Source organism: Meriones unguiculatus, chromosome 4 (genome assembly GCF_030254825.1).
Source record: "Meriones unguiculatus strain TT.TT164.6M chromosome 4, Bangor_MerUng_6.1, whole genome shotgun sequence".
NCBI lineage: Eukaryota > Metazoa > Chordata > Mammalia > Rodentia > Muridae > Meriones > Meriones unguiculatus.
The window spans coordinates 22,962,256-22,982,611 of NC_083352.1; the positions used below are offsets into that span (position 1 = coordinate 22,962,256).

The window sequence follows — 20,356 nt, forward strand, 5'->3', positions numbered from 1 at the left end:
GCGGACTGAGCTTGCGCGCTTGCCTACTTCCTGGCGTGCTTCCGCCCCCTCCGCCGTAGGAACGCGGCCGGCGGCCCGCGCGGGTTCTGCTCCATGTGTCTCTCTTTGGAGCGCTCGCGCTTAGGATCGGCAGGCCGTGCTGTCTTCCCATGTGGACTCGCCCCAGGCCTCTGAGAAGCGGGGCTCCTTCGTTCTCTCTAATTCAGGACGCGCTCCCGGGGCCCCTTTGTGCAGGCGCGCTGACTCGATCACGTCTGGGCTGTGACCGCCAGCCTGTAAGGCCTGTACGTGTCAGCCTTGTTACTAACCTGCGATAACTTCTAACCGCTGTTTCCATCCTCTCTGAAGTACACACTGTGGTATCGTTGAAACAACAAACAGACTTGTGTGCCTGTGACCCTAAAACTGACACGTTTTCCTGTCCCTGCTTTGGACTGTTGGGGATCAAACTCAGGTTACTAGGATCACACAATCTCACCATCCAGGCCCGAGGGAGGGGGTTTGGGGGGGAAATGCTTTCTAAAAGGAGAAATAATAAAATGAGGTTTGCTTCCCCCGTTTTTACTCTTGAAAGCCACTAAGTTCAAGTAATTTTGAAGTTAACTCCCAGGTGCCAAATAACAGTCCCAGGGTCTAGGGATACAACAGTGAAGACAGAAATTTTTCTATGGCCTCAAAGGGGTTCAGAGAATTATATACTGTATAATGTAATGTTTAAGTACTGGTAAGTGTAAAAGCAACAAAGCAGCTATGTACCATTTACAACACTCAGCTTTTTGGGAGGCTGAGGTAGGCGGATTCCTTTTGTCCAGAAGCTTGAGACCAGCTTGAGTAATGCAGGGAGGCTGTATCTCGATGATGATTACAATGATGATAGAGCAGAGTAAATTAGTGGAGACAGATATTTTTTAGAAAGGGAGAACTCCGTAGAAGTGATCATTAAATAGAGAATCTCAATGAGGTGATGCAGTAAATCAGGACAACACGCGTTCCTTTTAAGGAAGGCTAAAGGGCAAATGGGGAGTCCCACAGGTAAGGAGACGCTTGGAGTAAAGACGAGCAAGGGAAAAGTGTGGGCTGGAGAATGGAGAGCAAGAGGAAATGAAATCAGGCCCAATGTATATGCAACCTTGCACTGGATCCTCACAGTAAACTTCAGGGGCCTTTTAAAAAATCCTGGTGTCTAGATTGCATATCCCATCAAGCAATGATAACATTGCAGCATGGTATTGTTTCACTGCGATCAAAGTAAATGTGTGTAAAGCCAATGAACGATTAGCCTTGTGTGTGTAAATAGCCTTGTGTTGTAGGGATCCCAGTGACCTACACCTGTAGCCCCAGTCTTAATTTATATATGTCTTTTTGTTTCTTTTTTATTTGAGACAGAGTGTCACTGTAACACAGGCCAGTCTCTGGCACTCACTGTGTGGCAGCCCTGGCTGGCCTCAAACTTGTGAGCAATCCTCCTGTCTCCCACCTTCTCCATTGGGATTACAGATGTGAGCCCCACTACTGAGCTCTGAATAATTTTAAAAGGTGGTACCATGCCCTTCAAGGAGAAAGGTACCCTTCTACAAAGTGCCTAATTTCGTTGTCCAAAGAGGTGAATGAAGTGATACAATTTCCTTACAAGATTATAAATTTCAGGAAGCAATGTGTTTTGACACCAAGGTACATTAAAAAAAAGGGGGGGGACAAAATAGGACACCGAGGACATTTCCATACCCATGAGAAGAGTAGACATATCAGAAGTTGCATTGCTGGTTAGGGATGATAGGATGTGACTACACTATTAATGGGACAATAGGTCACTTACATGGCAAAACTCACAGAAAGCTACAATCTTCCTAACAAATGATAGGAAAACTGGAGTCAGAAAAACTGAAAACATCAGAGAAGATGATACTTTAGTTACAGAGAAAATGAACTCAAATGAGAGTGGGTTTCCATCAGGCATTGTAATAGCCAAAGGGAAGTGGGCATAGTTAATTCACTTAGAAACTTATGCACACCTAAAATGTTCCTTAGGAATGAAGGAGAAATCACATGAAATGTTCTGATAAAGAGAAACCAAGAGACCCTGGCACCAGAAAACCTACAAGAATGGGTTTTAAAAGTTCTCCAAATGAAATGATCAAAGAAATTTTGGAATACCTGGAGGAAAGCAAGACCATGGTCAGAAAGCTGTGGTGGGAGGATTGTTTCTGTCCAGGAGCTTAACACCAGCCTCAGTAATACAGAACGGCCACATCTCAATGGATGATGATGACAATGGGTAGCACTTGGGAATTTCTTCACCTCTGAAGCTTTAGTTTGTGTTTGGTGTATAAGCTGAGGGCATGACTGCTCTGAGGTATGATTGAGGAAAAGGTTATTGTAGATATGAGGGAGAGTACAACAAGAGACATCTGGAAGAGTCCAGAACAAAGAGATAAAGAAGTAGATTGCACATGACGAGGAGACTGGACTAAGCTATGAGAGGAGAGGGAAAATAAAAAAGGAACAGAGAGACAAAGAAAGAAGGGGGCAAGACAGGAAGACAAAAAAGAGATATCACAGCCAAAATACCAGGGTTATATGGGAATGAACAGCTCAGGGAAGGAAAGGCCATGGGATGAAAAAGTGTAGCCGGGCTTTTGGCTACTCTGTTGGGTTCTTTGCCTACCTCCCTACACCACCCCTATTTCTTCAACCCCTCAACACTACGTAAGAGAGAAAGAAGGATGGAGAGAAAGAGGGCATCAATCTTGTTAGACGACTCCCTTCTGATTAGGGACATCAAGCTCCTTGGGGCAAGTTTGAGCTTTGTTGTCAAGACATCTCCAACCAGCAATCCAGCAAACAGCAACTGCAGCAGGAGCAAGCAAGGGCAGCAGCAACTGGAGGAACACCACAGGCTCCCTCGGGGCTCTCAAGAGTCCCCAGAATTCCAAATTTAAATTATCTTCAACTGGCGAAATCGCACTACCGTCAGAGCACGAGACAAATCAGTCTAAAGCAGCTCCATATTCCACACCTGGGATTAAATAAAAAATATATTCACCTAACATCCCTATGTTTTTAAAGAAACCAAAATTCTTACTACAGAGAAATTTAGGATAGGGGTGAGGTAAAAAGAGGTACAAGCACTGAGTGAGCATGGAGACCAGCATGTGCTTTGGTCTCCATTATACCACAGATAGCTATTAGTCCTTTTCTTCTTTTTCTTTTATTATTATTATTATTATTTTACAATTTGTTCACTTTGTATTCCAGTTGTAGCTCCCTCCCTCATCTCCTCCCATGTCCCACCCTCCATCCTTCTTCCCCACTATGTCCCTCCCATAGTCCACTGCTAGGGGAAAGTCTTCCTTCCCTACTGTCTGACCCTAGCCTATCAGGTCTCATCAGGATTACTTGGATCCTCTTCCTCTGTGGCCTGGGGAGGTGATCAATTAACAGGCAACTGAGTTCATGTCAGAGACTGCCCCTGCTCCCCTTACTAGGAACCCCACCTGGACACTGAGCTGCCTATGGGTTACATCTCAGCAGCAGTCTCTGCAGGGGGTCCTGGGTCCACAATTTTTTTAGTTTCTTGTTGCACTTGTGGAACTCCTGTCCCCTCCAGGTCTTTCTATCTTCCTCTTCCTCCACAAGCCTCCCTGCACTCTGCCCAAAGTTTGGCTGTGAGTCTCTGCATCTGCTTCGATCCTCTGCTGGGTGGAGTCTTTCAGAGGACATCTTTAGGCTCCAGTCCTGTTACCTCTCTTCAACTGCTTCCGATGTCTATCCTGTTTGCCCTTCTGAATGAGAATTAAACATCTTCCCTAGGGTCCTCCTTGTTGTTTAGCTTCTTTAGGTCTGTAGATTTTAGTATGTTTATCCTATATAATATGTCTAATATCTGTTTATAAGTGAGTATATACCATGTGTGTCTTTCTGCTTCTGGGTTACATCACTCAGGATGATTTTTCTAGTTCCCACCATTTGCCTGCAAATTTCATGATTTCCTCATTTTTAATATCTGAGTAGTATTCCATTGTGTAGGTACCACAATTTCTGTATCTATTTTTTGACTGAGTGACATCCAGGTTGTTTCCAGATTCTGGCTGTTATGAATAAAGCTCCTATGAACAGAGTTGAGCAAACTTCTTTGTTGTGTGGTGGAGTGTCTTTCATATATATGCCCAGGAGTGGTATAGCTAGGTCTTGAGGTAGCGCTAGTTGTCTGAGAAAGCACCAGATTGCTTTCCAAAGTGGTTGTACAAAATTACATTCCCACCAGCAATGGAGGAGGGTTCCCCTTTTTCCCACATCCTCTCCAGCATGTGTTGTCACTTGAGTTTTTGATCTTAGCCATTCTGATGGGTGTAAGATGAAATCTCATAGTCATTTTGATTGCATTTCCCTGATGACTAAGGACGTTGAGCATTTAAGTGTTTCTCCACCATTCGCTATTCCTCTGTTGAGAAATTTCTGTTTAGCTCTGTACTCCATTTTTAAAATTGGATTATTTGGCTTGTTGGTGTTTGATTTCTTAGGTTCTTTATATATCTGGATATTAGCCCTCTGTCAGATGTAGGGTTGGTGAAGATCTTTTCCCAGTCAGTAGGCTGTCATTTTGTTCTATTGATAGTGTCCTTTGCTTTACAGAAGCTTTTCACTTTCATGAGGTCTCATATATTGATTGTTGATTTTGGAAAAGCAAAGAACACAGAATAGCTAGAACAATCCTGTTTTAATCTGATCTAGACAATCTTTTATTGTATCTCCATCCCTAATCTCAAGATAGACTATAAAACAACAATAATTTAAAAAAATTGGCATGGTACTATCATAGAAGCTGACTGGTGAATCAATGGAATCGTCTAGGTTGGCCCTCTGGAAGCCCTGAGCATGCTGCCACAGTCTCCATGAATTCATATGTTCATCAATCTCGTATGAGTATGAGACTGTTTCCCTATGTCTCTTATAATCTTTCCACTTCCCGAGAGTTCCCTGAGCCCTGTGGTGAGGGGTGTGATGAAGACATTCCATTCAGGACTAAGTGTTCTAAGTTCTTTCACTCTCTGCACTTTGTTCTGTTGTGGGCCTTTGTGTCAGTTCATCTGCTTCAGGGAGAAGCTTCTCTGATGCGGGCTGAGTGAGACACTGATCTATGCGTATACCAGAAAGTAATTAGGAGTCATTTTATTGCTCCTTTAGCAGAACAGTAGTATTTGGTTTCCCCCTGGGTTTATGACCTATCTAGTCTCTGGTTCTTGGCTACCTCCTGGAGTGGGCCTTGAACTCAATCAGATTTTGTAGAGAGCAACCAATAGCTTTGGCAGTAGCCTGGGTTGTTTAAGGTTTTCAAGTGGCTCTAACAATGCAATTAGCTGTAACTCATTCCTGACCCTGAAGGTTTCACGTAGGGGTGAAAGCTGTTTTGTTGGGGCTTTGTCTCTCTCATTATTTGGTTACTCCATTTAGATTTCTTTCATACATGTATATATGTATATAAGAAGCTTCTACTGTAGTAGGTTTCCTTGTGACCCCCTCAAATGGTCCTTTGTTGCCTCTTCCTGATCCCCCTCTTCTCTCTCCTTCTTTATTTAATCCTCTAGTTGCAATCATTTCCCTGTGTCTCAATAACTATATATTCTCTTTCTGCTTCCTTGGGAGAGCCTCACCTCCCACCGTCCTTCTGGATCCTTACTAGGTTCCTAACCTCTGTGGCTACATGGATTGTAGCACGCCTGCTGAAGGCTTAAAAGCTACCATCCACATATAAAAGAATACATATCAACCAGGTGTGGTGGCATGTACCTTTAATCTCTGCACTGGGAAGGCAGAGTCAGACAGATCTTCGTGAGTACAAGGCCAGCCTGGTTTACAAAGTGAATCTAGGATAACCAGGTCTGTTACACAGAGAACAAAACAAAAACAAACAACAAACAAACAAACAAACAAAAAAGTACATATCATATTTGTCTTTTTGAGTCTGTGTTACTTCACTCAGGATTATTTTTTTCTAGTTCTACCTATTCACCTGTGAATTTCATGATTTCACTTTTTTTTGGTTTGGTTTGGTTTTTGATTTTTTTGTTTGCTTTTTGAGACACGGTTTCTGTGTGTAGCCTTAGCTGTCCTGGACTCACTTTGTAGACCAGGCTGGAACCAAACTCACAGAGATCCACCTGTCTCTGCTTCCCAAGTGCTGGGATTAGAGGTGTGCACCACCATGCCTGGCCAATGTTTTGATTGTTTATTTTGTTTTTCAAGACAACATTTCTATGTGTAGCCATGGCTGTCCCGGAACTCACTCTGTAGGCCAGGGTAGCCTAGGATTCACAGAGATCTGTCTGCCTCTGCTGAGATTAAAGGTGTGTGCCACCACTCCCTAGCCACCTGTTTTTTATTGTTATTCTTGTTTGTTTTGTTTGTTTCTTTTTAGGGTTATTCTCTAGCTAAGACTTTGAGTCTATATTGGACAGGAGTTCAGATAGTGGATAGCGCTGTCTTATTATTTCGATGAGATTGCTTTGAATCTTTCTACACTTAGGATGATATTGACTATAGGATTGCCATGTATAGCCTTTATGGTGTTGAGGTATATTTTCTCTTTCCTATTCTCTCTATAAGTTTTATCATGAAGGCATGTTGGTTTTTCTCAAATACCTTTTCTGCTTCCCTTGATATAACCATTTCATTTTTGTCTTTGAGTCCATTTATATAGTTTATTACCCTTATCAATTTGCTTATGTTGATCAATCCCCGAATCTCTGAGATAAAGCCAAGTTGACCATGTGAATTATCTTTATGATATATGACTGTATGTGGATTGTTGAGAAATTTTGCATCTTTGTTTATCAGGGATATTGGCCTATAGTTCTATTTTGTTGTATCTTTATCTGGTTTTGGTGTTGTCTACACAGATGAAGTGTTTTTCTATTTCTATTTTGTGTAGGATAATTTGTAAAGTACTGGTTGTAGTTCTTTTTCAAAGATTGGATAGAATTTTGCTGTGAATCCATCTTGGCCTTGACTTTTTAAAGTCATGCAAAGAGGAACCCTTATTTTCTGTTGATGGGAATATAAATTTGTGTTGACACTCCTGAAATCAATGTAGATAATTTTCCAAAAGCTAAATTAGATCTACCATATGCCCTACCTATAACACTCCTTGGTCTATGCCCAAAGGACTCAACATCTTACTCCACAGATCCTTGCTCAGCCATGTTCATTGCTGCTCTATTTACAATAGCAAGGAAATGGAAACAACCTAGATGTTCTTCAGTTGATGAACAGATAAAGAATATTTGGTACATATACACCGTGGAATCCTATTCAGTTGTAAAAAAAAAATTAAAACGTAAACTTTGCAGATAAATGGACTAATAAATATTATATTGAGTGAGGTAACCCAGACCCAGAAAGAAAAGCACTGCACGGTCTCTCTTCTTTGTGGATCCTAGCTCTGAAGCTTTACATGTGAATATATAACCTTAAATCACAACAAAAACTAGGAAAGTAAAAGGGATGACAGTAGGGAGGGGAAAAGGAGCACTAGAGAGAGGGTAGTAGAACATAGGTGCTTTGAAGGAGAATGGGCAGGTTTTGAGGTTTCAAATGTTACATATCACTTCCAATTAATTCTCTCTACTTCCTGCTCTTGTTCAAGCTCTCAGCTTCCGCTCTAACCACCTGCCTGCCGCCTTCTGCCTCTGTCTACCATCATAGACTCTAACCCTGCAGAACCATATCCCCAAATAAAGTCTTTCTTCTACAGGTTGCCTGGCCCATTGGTGTTTTATCACAGCAATAGAAAATTAAGCAAGACAGCAATCCTGGGACAGGATTAGCCTTAGCCTCTTTATTATCTGCATTTCTCATCTGCCAAAGAAGTATGAAAAACTTCTTCAAAGTTTTGAGGTGAACATTGAATGATATGGTCTTTATGAAACATTTATCAGAATTGTCTGACACATAGTTAATATTTGAACATACCTGTGATAGATACTATTATTATTTAAAATGGAAGACCAAATCGGAATTCTGGTCACATAGATAAGTATTACCATGTTGCTCTTCTTGCTGTCCAAAAGCCTAGAACAGTGTTTATGTATATCAAAATGTGTGTTTAAGTACTTTGGAGCACATGAGGGTTTCCTTAGGGCTGACTTGACAAAGCTATGTTTTCAGCCTACACACAGACACACACACACACACACACACACACACACACACACACACGAAAAACAGGAACTCACCAAGTTGTCCAGAGTGCTGACTTGTAACTTGTTCTGTAGTCCTCACAGGCTTTGAATGTTCATTCCTCTTGCCTTAGTTTCCTGAGTAGCCAGGGTTAGATACCTTTTACCACTAACCCAAGGCTCAACTGTTGAAGTGCTTCGCAGTAATTAACTTGTCCTTTTTAAGCCTTGTTCCCCACAACTATAAAACCCAATAAACCAAAGAACACAGTCCCCCCAAATCCAGTTTGTGAATAATTTAATTCACAAATCACAGTGTGTTTTCTACACCTGAGTGCACATCACATATCCTTTTAATTCAGTGATCTGGTCCCTGCTGACTGATGTTGGGTGTGTTTTCTGGAGAGATGGGCACTCTGTGTGAGAACTAGAACATCATCCGTCTGAATGGACCACCTGCTCTGAGGTGTAGAAGCCACATCTGTTGGTCAGTCAGAAACAGTGGGCATATTCTTTCCAAGGGGAAATAGCAAATATTCTGGCATAAAAGGTCTTTTCGCATATATATATATTTGGTTTGTTTTTTGGCTTTTGTATTAGTGACTTTGATTAATACTGGGCATATATTTAAATAAGACTTGTTAGAACATTATTATTTGAAATGGAGAAATATACTTATGTTTTTCCTTGTCTTTAAGAAGGATCTTAGTCTGTGCTTCTGGATTGGTGAAGTGGAAGGATTCCAGTGACAAGAATGAAGGAATATTTGCTTTGAAATTCAGGTATACCACTTGAAGCAAAGTGGGATCGAGTGGAAGGTAGGACAACGATGCTACCAAGAGCTTCATTTTTCAGGAAAGTAACCCTGAGTACTTCCCACTTATATTTCTCTAGGTTTAGCACAGAGAAATCTTAGATAAGAGGCCTTGAATTCACTTAAGGTACTTTCAAAGCCTGGCTGATAGCCTTCACCCAGCTGTGGAGTGGTTGTGAAATAGCAGGGCTAAGAGTCCTTTTCAATTGAAAGTTTGATCTTCTATTCTTGATCTCTGGGATTGAAAGCATTCTTCAACAGAGTCTTTTTGAGGCATTCTTTAAGTGCTTCTGAGCTTTAAGAAAGAAAGAAAGAAAAGTATATTTTTGTAACCTCTGTCAACAAGAATAAAAACTTTAAAATTCTAAAGAAAACTGCATGCATATATATATGCATTTATGTATTTGCACACACACACACACACATACACACACACACATATATATATATATATTGGTTTTTCTATGCAGCCCTGATTGTACTGTAACTCGCTCTGTAGACCAGGCTGGCCTCAAACTCACAGAGATCTGCCTGCTTCTGCCTCTGTACATATTTTTCATAATGCATAAATTTCTATTTTATGCATTATACTATCCATTAGGCATTACATGTTCTGCAACATTTGATTCAGTGAAAATATGCTGCATTTCTTAAATGTGTCTGAATTTTGAAAGAATAACCTTTTTTTCATCTTGCCCTCAGAAAACTTAGGATTCTGATGGGGCAAACAGAAAAAAATGAACAAACAACAGCGTCATACCGAGTGAGGAAAGCAAAATAGGAAGGCGGAGAAGTGGTAGAAAGGTTGTTTGAAATAAGTCATGAAATAAAGTCTTCCTCAGGAGGTAAATTTAATATGGATGTGGCAAGAAATTGAGAGTGATCTGTGCAAGTATCTGGGGGAAATCTCTAGCATTTACCAGCAAAGATTCTATGTAGGTGTGGGTGGAAATAGTACGAATGGAGGGCTATGCAAAATAAAGTCAGAGAAATTCAGATAACTTATGGTGTTATACTTCTTTGTTTCCTTAATCTCTATGGGCATTTTTTTCTTTTTAAAATTTTTAATTGAAAAATTTTTGTTATACTATACATCTGATCACATTTTCCCCTTCCCCAACTCCTCCTCTATCCTTCCTACCTCCCACCACCCAAAACCATGCATGCCCTTTCTCTCTCTCTTGCTAAATTAAAAAAACTGACAATGAAACATATACAAACCACCCCTCCAAAACACAAAAAAGGGAAACCAAAATATACAAGCAAAACATTAACAAGACAAAAATGGCCAAAGGAAACAAAATGAAGCCAAAAGTCTATAAACAATATCATTGACTTGTTTTATGTTGGCCAACTCCTGCTACACATGGGGCCTATCCTAAAAATTGATTAATATAGCTAGTGAGACCCCATTGCAGAAAACGAATCTTCCCTTTGCCAGCAGGTATACGTTGCAGATAGCTTCTTGGTTAGGGGTGGGAGTGCATCTCTACTTCTGCCTCTTAGAACTGCCTCCCCCATCTGGTTTGAACCTCTATATGGCAGGCCCTGTGTGGTTTGTCACTGCCTCTGTGTGGTCATATGAATATTGGCCCAGTTGTGCATGGAGGACAGTTTTCTTGGAGTCCTCCATCGCCTATGGCTCTTACAAACTTTCTGCCCCCTCTTCTCCATAGATCCCTGAGTTCTGAGGAGAGAGGTTTGACCAAGAAATCCCATTTAGAATTGAGTACATATTCCAATGTCTCTGACTCTCTGACTGTTGTTCATTGTGGGTCTTTGTGTTAGTTCTCATCCACCGAAGGAGGAAGCTTCTCTGGTGATGCTCGCTCTGCGGAGGACAGAGACAAAGTGCTGGTGGAAGGAGAAACTCCAGGTCACATGGTAGCTGTGGTGTTCCAACAAGACGGTGCTGCTAATCACAACATAAGGGGTCGGGAACTCACTGGCCTTGTGAATTGCTTTGGAAAATCTTTGAAAAAGGAAATGACAGGGTCAGGCTAGCTAACTAACAACTCAAACACAACGGGACTTAACAAGTTCTCCAAGGCAATGTTGAAAGCACTGTCTCTCACAGGTACAAGGGATACTGTCTTGAAAATCAAGCCATCCAATAACCGTCCAATGACCGCTATAAAGAAGAGAGCATGGAAAGCCAAAGCAGGCATCCTCTTCTAAAGCTGAGCACCTGATAGGATAAATTTGAGGGCTGAGGAACTAGGACAGGTTTGAAAATGCTGAGTCATGGAGCGTGTTTTACCTGTCCAGGAATCTGGCTCACCCTGCTAGGAGATCCTGACCATTTCCCCTAGGAATTGCCTGGCAGAGATGCTTGCTTGTTTTTCTCCAGGTCCTCATCCACACTCAATCACAGACTCTAGAAAGACAATCATAGACAGAGCTTTGTCTTAGCAGATGGTGAAGCAGGAAATGGATTACTGAGGAGCTGGAAGGACTCGCTCGATGGACTTGCTTATGACACCAGGTTCTGGAAAGAATAGAAATAGAAACCCTGGATGTGTGGGCACTGGAGCACTCTCTCTTATTTAAATCTATGTCCTAACAAGGTTATTGGAACAATCCATTACCAGGATGGTTTCCTCATTCCTTGGCAAAATAATGATCTGCAATAAATTGAGTCCAAGTGCTTGAATCTTCCTGGCTTATCATTAAGGGAGGAGGCAGAAAGCCCTGGAAATGGAAATAAGAGAAGAGGTTCTTTCTTTTTCCCCACTATTTATGACAGATCTCTAAAAGTGCTCAAAGTAATAGAGGCAAATGCAATTTAAATAATGAAAATCTGTACAAAATGCATAGAGATACAGTTATGCCAAAACAAGCTCCATCAAGGTCTTTGTGTCACTGCCATTAAGTATCAGGTACTGATAAATAAGGCAAAGTTGATCTCTGAACACTGGGGGCTAAATTTTAAGAGATTTTTCATTGTGATACATCATATAGAAGGCTTTTTATTTTACCCACTTAAAGTGTGTAGTTTATTGTCATTAAGTATATATCCATTGTTGAACAACAGTCACCACTATCCATCAGTCTTGGGAATTTTCTCATCAGCCCAAACATATCCAGTCCCCTCTGGCTCCACACAGCAGCACATTTTATTTTACTTTGTGTTCCTATGAATTTTGTAGAATTCCATAGAATTATGTAATATGTATTCCATAGAATTACTAAATATCTTTTATTTGTGTTTTCAAGTATTTCTTTTGTAGCATATATTGGAATTTCATTTCCTTTAAAATATGAATAATAGGACTAGAGAGATAGCTCAGGTGTTAAAGGCTAAATACTTAACAACCAAAACTTCAAACATATAAATAGTAGCTGGACATTAAAATCCTGCAAGTTCAGGACTTTAAGGCTGAGACACACACATCTGCACGCACAGAAAACAAACAAAAGTAAAAGGAGAAACCATAATATAAGCAAAAACTTTATAAAGTTAAAAATAAAAGCCCCCAAACCTCCAAAAATTCCACTGAGTTCAGTTTGTTTTGGCCATTTACTGTGTGCACGGGCCTGCCCTTAAGTGTGGTTTTTGTAAACAGTGCAACTCAGCTGGAGAAGGATAAGTTTTCCTTTGTGAGTAGTACTTTTCTGGCTTAGGGATGGGGCTTGTGTCCACTTCCCCTGTTAGCACTGACTGACCCCTGTGCAGGTCCCCTGGGTATTTTGAATGGAATGGTGGCCTTGTTTCTTCTGAGACTTAAAAGGCTCAGTGTAGTGGGGAGGAACGTTTGGTCAGGGAGAGCTCTTATAGAGGTGCACAGGCTGAGGAAGGGCGGTGACAGTGGAAACTGTGAAGGGTGGTGAAATTCTGGACCTGTTTGGAACACAGAGCCGAGGGCCCCTAATCTGTTGGTGGCAGAAGTGGGAGAAGGAACAGTAAAGGAAGACTCCAAGCAGGAGATTGTATGGCGCTTTCCTTGAGGATCTTTTATGTTTGGAAGAATACAGTGTCTTATGAAGAGAGTGAGAGCTGAAGAGGAGAGCTGAGTTCTGGGGATACTAATTTTTATTTGTGCAGCAGATGTCAATCACAGTTGTCAGTCCTCAGCAGTGAACCCCATCTACAAATGATGATACCTCCCCTTCCCTCGGGGGCTGTGTTCCCTGAGTGGTACTGGGTTCTGCTTTCTACACATGCTCATTGCTAGCCTGTCCATCAGCCTTCTGACCTTGACCCTAGGAAACACTCTTCTTTCTTCATTCTCCAGTTATTTTTGAAGTTCGGCCTCCTTTTGGCATCTGGGACCTCCCCTCCCCTCCCCTACCTTCCCCTTGCTTCCCTCCTATTCTCTTTCTTCTTTCGCTTTTCTTCTTTCTCTTCCCCCCTTTCTTCCTGTATCTCTCTTTCCTTCCTTCCTTCTTTCGTTTTCTTTTTTCAAGACAGGGTTTCCTGTATAGCCCTGCCTGTCCTGGAACTCTGTAGACTCCGGCTGGCCTCAAACTTAGAGATCCACTTGGTTCTGCGTCTGAGTGAGTGCTGGGATTAAAGGTGTGGACCACCAATGTCCAGCTCAGATAACCTTTCTTACACTTCCCAGGACTATCTGTCCAGGGGTGACACCTTCCACAATGGACTGGGCCCTTCCACAGCAGTCATTAATCAAGAAAACGCCTCTTTACCTGCTTACAGGCCAATTTAAGGTTCCTCCTTTCAACCAACTCACTCTAGTGTGTGCCACGTTGACAAAACAAAACAAAACAAAACAAAACAACAAGAACAACAAAACAACCAGCACACTTAAGAAAAAAATACATATTTTAGCTAGTGTCTCAAAATGCAGCCCAGGCTGGCCTTGAACTCATCTTTCTATCCAAGTCTCATGAATGCTGGGATTATAGGTGTGTTCCCCAACAACTAGGTACAATTTATTACTTTAATGAGTAAAAAGTCCTCCAAATTTTCCATTCCTTTTGGAATAAAGCAAGATTTTTAGGTCTGGGTACATAAACTGCTTAGCACAATGGCCGTGGATTTAACACCCAGCACCACAGACAGCAAAATACATTTTTAATTTTTTATAAGGTTATTTCTCAGCCGCAAAGTTTCTATGTTCCTCAGGATGATCAGCCACGTGTCTCCTGAAGGTCGTGTCTTGTCCCCTCCCATCGTTCAGCCTCAGGAAAGATAGATCAGAAGGCACACAATGCTCTTTGTGTCTGCATTGGGATATGGCATACAGTAAGTAAATTGGGCCAATAAATGCAGTATTACTGGGTCCCCCAGCATTTGCATACCACATCATCCCAAGGCCAGTGCCACAGTGGTATTGTTAAAAAAAACAAAAACAAAAGCAGACCACTTCAAGCTGGGCAGGGCATGCGTTTAGTTCCAGCACTCGGAGGCAGAATCAGGCGATCTCCGTGTTCAAGGCCAGCCTGGTCTATAGAGTGAGTTCAACCACTACTAACACCACCACGGAAAACCGTACTACTTCAGATGCTGGTTTCTTTCTACTAGCCGAGGCTGTGTTAAATCATACCTGTTATGATCAAGCATTCAAAGATTAGTATTTGGAAGAGGGCACCCCTATCTTTTGAGAAGGGGTCGAATCTCATTAGTGAGGGCTGAGTTAGTCACCAAAGTATTCAAGTCCCAATACTAGGGGCAACAGGAACTTGGGACAAACACGGGGATCAAGTCACTGAGACCACAACAAACCCCTGCTGGGGACCTTGGGTTTTCATGTAACTGGAAATTGACTTTATGCTTCAGTCCTAATAGAGAGTGAGAGCAGTCTCTTGTGACTTAAGAAAAGGACACCAGGAGCTTTCCTTTCAAGAGGGGCTTTTAATAGAGAACTTTTCAGAATTTCCAGGACCTGCTGCGTTCCAGAGCCAGCTGCGCTGAGGGGCGGTCCAAAGTGTTTGGAAGCTGCGACCGCTAGCTTTTAAACTCCGCATCCATGAAAACCTGGATCCCGGATCTCGCGGGCTGACTGCGGAGGGATGAGCCCGGAGTTGCGCCTGCCATTCCATCGAGCCTTCTCCGGGTCTCCGCGACAGCTACGGCGCGTAAATAGAAAGTGAGGGCTTTGGGGAGAAGGTAGACCTCTTGCATCCCCTGAGGCTGCTCGAAGTACAGTAATGGGGAACTTGTTTTGGTGCCCAGACGCCTAAGGTGAGTCTTTTGCGGCGGGTGAAGGCTAGGGCGCCAGCTAGAGCTAGCTGAAGGACAACGCTGCTCTGTGCGGAAGCCGAGAGTAAGAGAGGACAGTTTGCTGGGCCCTGGTAAAGCACCCGCGTCTAGTGCCTAGAAACCCTGGCCACTGCTTTCCGGAGCCAGAAACTGGGGCGCAATCCCGATCTGGTTGCTGAGAGCACAGCTGGGAGCAGGTGACCCCTGAGCCTTTGGATGGGGTGCAGGAAAGAAGATCGTGGGATCGTGGTATCCCGAGGGTATGATTTAGCCGGGGCTGAAACCTTCTGCAGCTCAGTTTTCTTCCCAAGGCCCCCAGCAAAAGTCTCAGTGCCTGCATTGTTGAGAGCTGCTGCTGGCACCTGGGTCCTCTCTTAGAAACACTTGTTGATAGAACTTGTGCCCAGCGAGTAGCATTTTTTACTTTCCTGAAGTGGATACATTGTGCATTTAGTAAATACCTTTGGAAGAGCTGCCACAAGAGCAGGCTTTGAGTACCCTTAGTCACTTCTTAGGGTTTTTGTATCCAGCTAGGACGCTCAATGTAAGACTTACTTCGTTAGAAACAGAGCTTGTGATTTTTAATGCCATTGGATGCCCCCCCCCCCCCCATGATTCGTTAATTTCTAGCAAATCTTACACAAAATTATTTTTTTTCTTGACACAACAGCCCCTACAGAGGACCTTCTAAGCACTGACAGGCCCTGAAACAGCTGGCAGAACGGTTGATGAATGAAGGAAGTGACTTTGCGTTGTGCAGTGCATGCTGCATGCAACCCGGATAGGTCCAGTTTTGAATTCAGGACCTCCGTGTCTTCAAAGGTAGCCTTCCTTTTGCAGATGAGACGCAGCACTCCTCACATGCTCAGGACCCTTCTTGGGCCTGCTGGAGATGTCACACACAAACTAGACTCTTGCTTCTCTTTGTCACACACAAACTAGACTCTTGCTTCTCTTTGTTCCGCCGTACTCTCAGGTGGAGTTCTTTCAGGGAGGGCCTGAATTGGTTTCTGCATTGAATAAGCGGTGTTTGCAAACCAAAGTTCCCACCTACCTATACAGACAATGCCCTACTCTCTCTGTTAGCTGTCTCTCAGACAGCTTTCTAAGACGTGCGTACTTCTCCGAGGCTGTGAGGTCTAAATCCCGGGACAAAAGGCTACCTGAGTGGCCTATCAAAGCTGAGCCTGGCCAGCCAAGCATGCCTCAGTCCCTGCCTGGTACAGGTTCTACCTGGCTGGCAAACCCCGCCCCCTACCTTAAACTCCAGATACTGGACTGCTCTTCCCTATATAACAAAGACGTTTTGGCTATGACTCATATTTTGCCATTTTGGTGTCTTGGTGTCCTGGCGCTCCCTTTTCTCTTCCCCCATCTTCTCACGTGGCCCGTTTCAGTCTGCCGGTCATGTCCACTCTGGACTTTCCCAGATGACCCTGCCTGGGTCTGTGTTCTCTCCCATATCTACTATATTATCCTTCATATCTATTACAAGCATTCATCTCCACTGTGCCTAGAAGTCATGTCCTTCTTTCTTTTTCATTCAACAGGCTGTACCCCTAGCACTCATTCTGGAGGTCAAAGCAAGAGAAGGTGATTTAGAGGCCAGCCTAGGCCTATGGAGCCAGACACTGTCTTGGAAAAGAAAACTCAAAACAAAATAGAAAACCAAAACCTGTCTCTTGCCTCTAAGCCAAAGGCAATGCATCAAATGACCAATGAGGTGTTACAATTCTGAAATTGTGATAATTCTTCTGCCGGCTTCCTGCTAGATGGCAGTGTCTAATAGCAAATCAAAGCCTCCATTGTCACTGCTTCTCTTGCGTTCTTCAAGGACAAAAATAAAGCAGTTTTCAAGCTTCTTCTTCCTCCTCCTCCTCCTCCTCCTGCTCCTCCTCCTCCTCCTCCTCCTCCTCCTCCTCCTCCTCTTCTTCTTCTTCTTCTATTCAGAAAGCCCTCTGTAGGAAACAAGGGAAAGATTATAATTTGGCCAATGTTACTCATGTATGCATAAATCGGGCATAGTACAAAAACCTTCCCAGCCTGTATTTAAGTGCTTTTATACATATATAGAGTTGATAGTCCTGAGAAACCTACCATTTTACTCAGTTTCATCATTCTACACAGATGCCCTCTCCCACAAGCTCACGTTGGCACACTTAGTCCTTAGCTGCTGGCACTGTTTTGGGGGGTGGGGCTTGGTGATGGAAGGTGGCGACTAGGGATGGGCTTTGAAGGTGATGTTAGCACTGGTTCTGGTTTGTGGGCATACCCACCACCTGGTGCTCCTACCACCATGGAGGGAGCTGTTTTGTCCCTGATCCCTTCCTCACCACGATGAACTGAAATTCTTTGAAATGGAAAGCCAGAATAAGTTCTTTCCCTCCCCTAAGTTGCTTCTGAATTTTGTTTATTTGTTTTTTTATTTAGGTTACAGTGACAAGTATTAATGAATGAATATATATATATATATATATATAATTTCCTAAAATGGGCTTTTGAAAAATTAAATAAGTTTATTTTACATGCTTTCTAAATAAATTTTTAAAGGCTATGTAAAACTTCAGTTTTCTGAAAAAAAATAATACTGAGTTACTAAAAAGGAGCAAGGAGCCGGGCTTGGTGGCTCACGGTTTCAATCCCTGAACTTGGGAGGGAGAGGCAAGAGGTTCTCGGAGTATGAGGTCAGCCTGGTTTACAAAGTGAGTTCCAGAACAGCCAGGGCTACACAAAGAAAATTTATCTCAAAAACAAACCACCCAAACAAACACAAAAACAAAACAAAATAAAACAACAACAAAAAAGCAAACCGGGTTAATCATGTAGCTCAGCGGTAGATCATTAGCCTGGTTAGTGTATTTGAAGCCCCTTGTTCATTTTCCAGCCTCACCCCCGCCCCAAAGTCTTGGGGAACCTGTAGGACAGTGAAAGAGATGTTTTACTGCGGTGTTCAAAGAGGGCTGAGCAGTACAGAAAAGGCAAGTTACATCCTGGGAGCGACAGGAGTAGGACCCCGAGGAAGAGACCATGGAAGGAAGCTGGAGAAATAGAGTGACATTCACATCTGTGATTCTTTTTCAGTGTTGGGCATGGAATGGCCTTTGCATGGTAGGCAAGCACCTACCACTGAGCTAGAGCTCAGACCTAGCCTTTTTCAGGTTTTGTTTTGTTTTTAGAGACAGGGTTTCCCTGTGTAGCCTTGGCAGTACTGGAACATGTGCTGCAGACCAGGCTGGTCTCGAACTCACAGAGATCCACCTGCCTCTGCCTTCCAGTGCTGGGATTACAGTCATGTGCCACCTGGTTTACCTGAGCCTCTTTTTAGCTGACATTTGGAACTGGAACCTTTGTGAAGGTGTGGGCAGACATCAGTCACAGGCAAGATATTAAATTTTCATTCTCGAGATATCAATTTATAGCTAGCTGAGGGGAGAATCCAAACCAAACCATGGATGATTGTGGGAAGAACATGAGTTTTGGGGGGATTTGAGAACAACCACGGTGGGGGTAAATGAGGAGTCTTGATGTGGCATAGTTGAAAGGAGGCAGTAAAAGGTGCTTGAAAAGCCACATTCCCGCCAGTCTACTGTGTCACTTCTTTCTGAGGACAGCCACGGTTTAAGGGGTATGCTGGAGATTTATGCATCATGAAGTGACAGTAGCTCTTAGGAACCAAGTTTACCTGAGAAATTAAGCATTACGATTTAGGTTTGTTAATTAGACACTTCTGAAACCCCTCCCGGGTGTAAGCTGTAGCCCAGTAAAGACAATTGCTGTTGACTCCCCAGCTGTTAATGGCGAACCAATCAGAAGGGTCATTTTGCCTCACTTCCTTCCTGTCAGTGGGGCCAGGGAAGAGGAGAGGAACACAGGTTTGTGAGAGTTCATCTTGCTTGTCAGGTTCATGGAAGCGTGTCACTGGAAACGTCTCTGAGGGTGTTTCCAGAAAGGTTTAGTTACGAAGAGAAGACTTGCCTTTGCCCTGCATGAGGCCAGCAGCATCCTGGGTGTTGGATGAAAGGAGGAAGTGGCTACGTCACAAAGCCACTCCTGTGCGGTGAGGCAAAGGGAATCCTCCCTCAAGTTGATTTTGCCACATACTCTGGTGCAGCAACCAGAAAGGTAGCAATTCCAAACACGGACAATTCACTGATGTGGTTGGTTGGTTAGTCAGAGTGCATTTCCTATGTTACATACCACGGCCTATGAACGGATGCATCCCTGTGTCCTGGAAAAGGATAATATGGGGCATTGCCCTGAAGGACTCTGAGGGTCACCCCATAATGATGAAACAGAGGGGAGCCTCCCTCCTGGAGTGCCATTTCATTGGAGCTCGAGGGCCTTTATGGCACTTTCTGTGGGTCCATCTGTCCTCCCCAGCTGGAGGACTTCTAACTTGATGGCATGCTCCAGGCTGGTTACTAGCATGGGTTAAATTGACAGCTATTACTGTAAATATACCCTGAAGCCTGGCAGGTCGCTACAGAGTATAAGTCATATACTGGAATCCGCTCTTTGGTGGTGAATATTTAATCACAGCCAGGTTCCTGACTCCTTACTACACCCCTGGCTTTAGCAGTGACCTAACTTGCTGTTCTCAACATGCAAGTGAATTTGTGTTCTTGAATTCTTCTTTGGCAGTTGATTTGACTATATAAAAATTGCCAAAAAAAAAAAAAAATCCCCCAAACTAGTTTCCAAATCTCTCTTCAGCTTTTGTTTCCCTTTATTCTTGACACTTTCAGCCCTCTAGTAGCTACCAATGTTTCTGGTGTCTCTCTCCTTTCTATTGATCTTAGAAGCACATGACCTGATTTCTAGACCTATTTCTAAAAATATGATCCCAAGCCAGTTGCTCAAATTTAGCAAGGGTTAGTTTTATTTTTGTAATAAGGGAATTAGCAATACCTACCTTGTCTTATTTTTCAAAGTGTTTATAAATAAGATTGAGTGAAGTGACAGATTTGAAACTGTTTGGAAAATGATATAGTCTTCATTTTACTTAGAATGATTTATACGATTGTAAGTGTGTTTGGTGTGGGACGAATGTGGCTGTGTGTGTGCCAGTAATCACATAGAAGAGTCAGAGGACAGCTTTCTGGAAGTGGTTTGTAATCTTTTACCATGAGTCCCGGGGATCCAACATAGGTTGACCCACCTTGCTGCCCTGAAAATGATGTAGTTTTGTTCCCATGTAAGATGACA

The 20,356-nt window shown here is 42.9% G+C and overlaps 1 protein-coding gene across 6 annotated transcripts in view; it reads left to right on the forward strand.

Annotated features, from left to right (window-relative positions):
• The first annotated feature begins 77 nt into the window (after nt 1-77).
• Nucleotides 78-20,356, forward strand: part of Fut10 (fucosyltransferase 10) — a 93,076-nt gene continuing 72,797 nt past the window's right edge. For 2 of the 6 annotated variants that reach the window (XM_060381577.1, XM_060381578.1), the window contains exons 1-2: nt 14,999-15,133; nt 15,822-15,973. The gene's annotated coding sequence lies outside the window, so the exon portion shown is untranslated. Of the gene's footprint in view, nt 285-14,983; nt 15,134-15,821; nt 15,974-20,356 lie in introns of those variants that run through there. The other 4 variants (XM_060381579.1, XM_060381580.1, XM_021639220.2 and 1 more) reach the window with 2 other exon arrangements.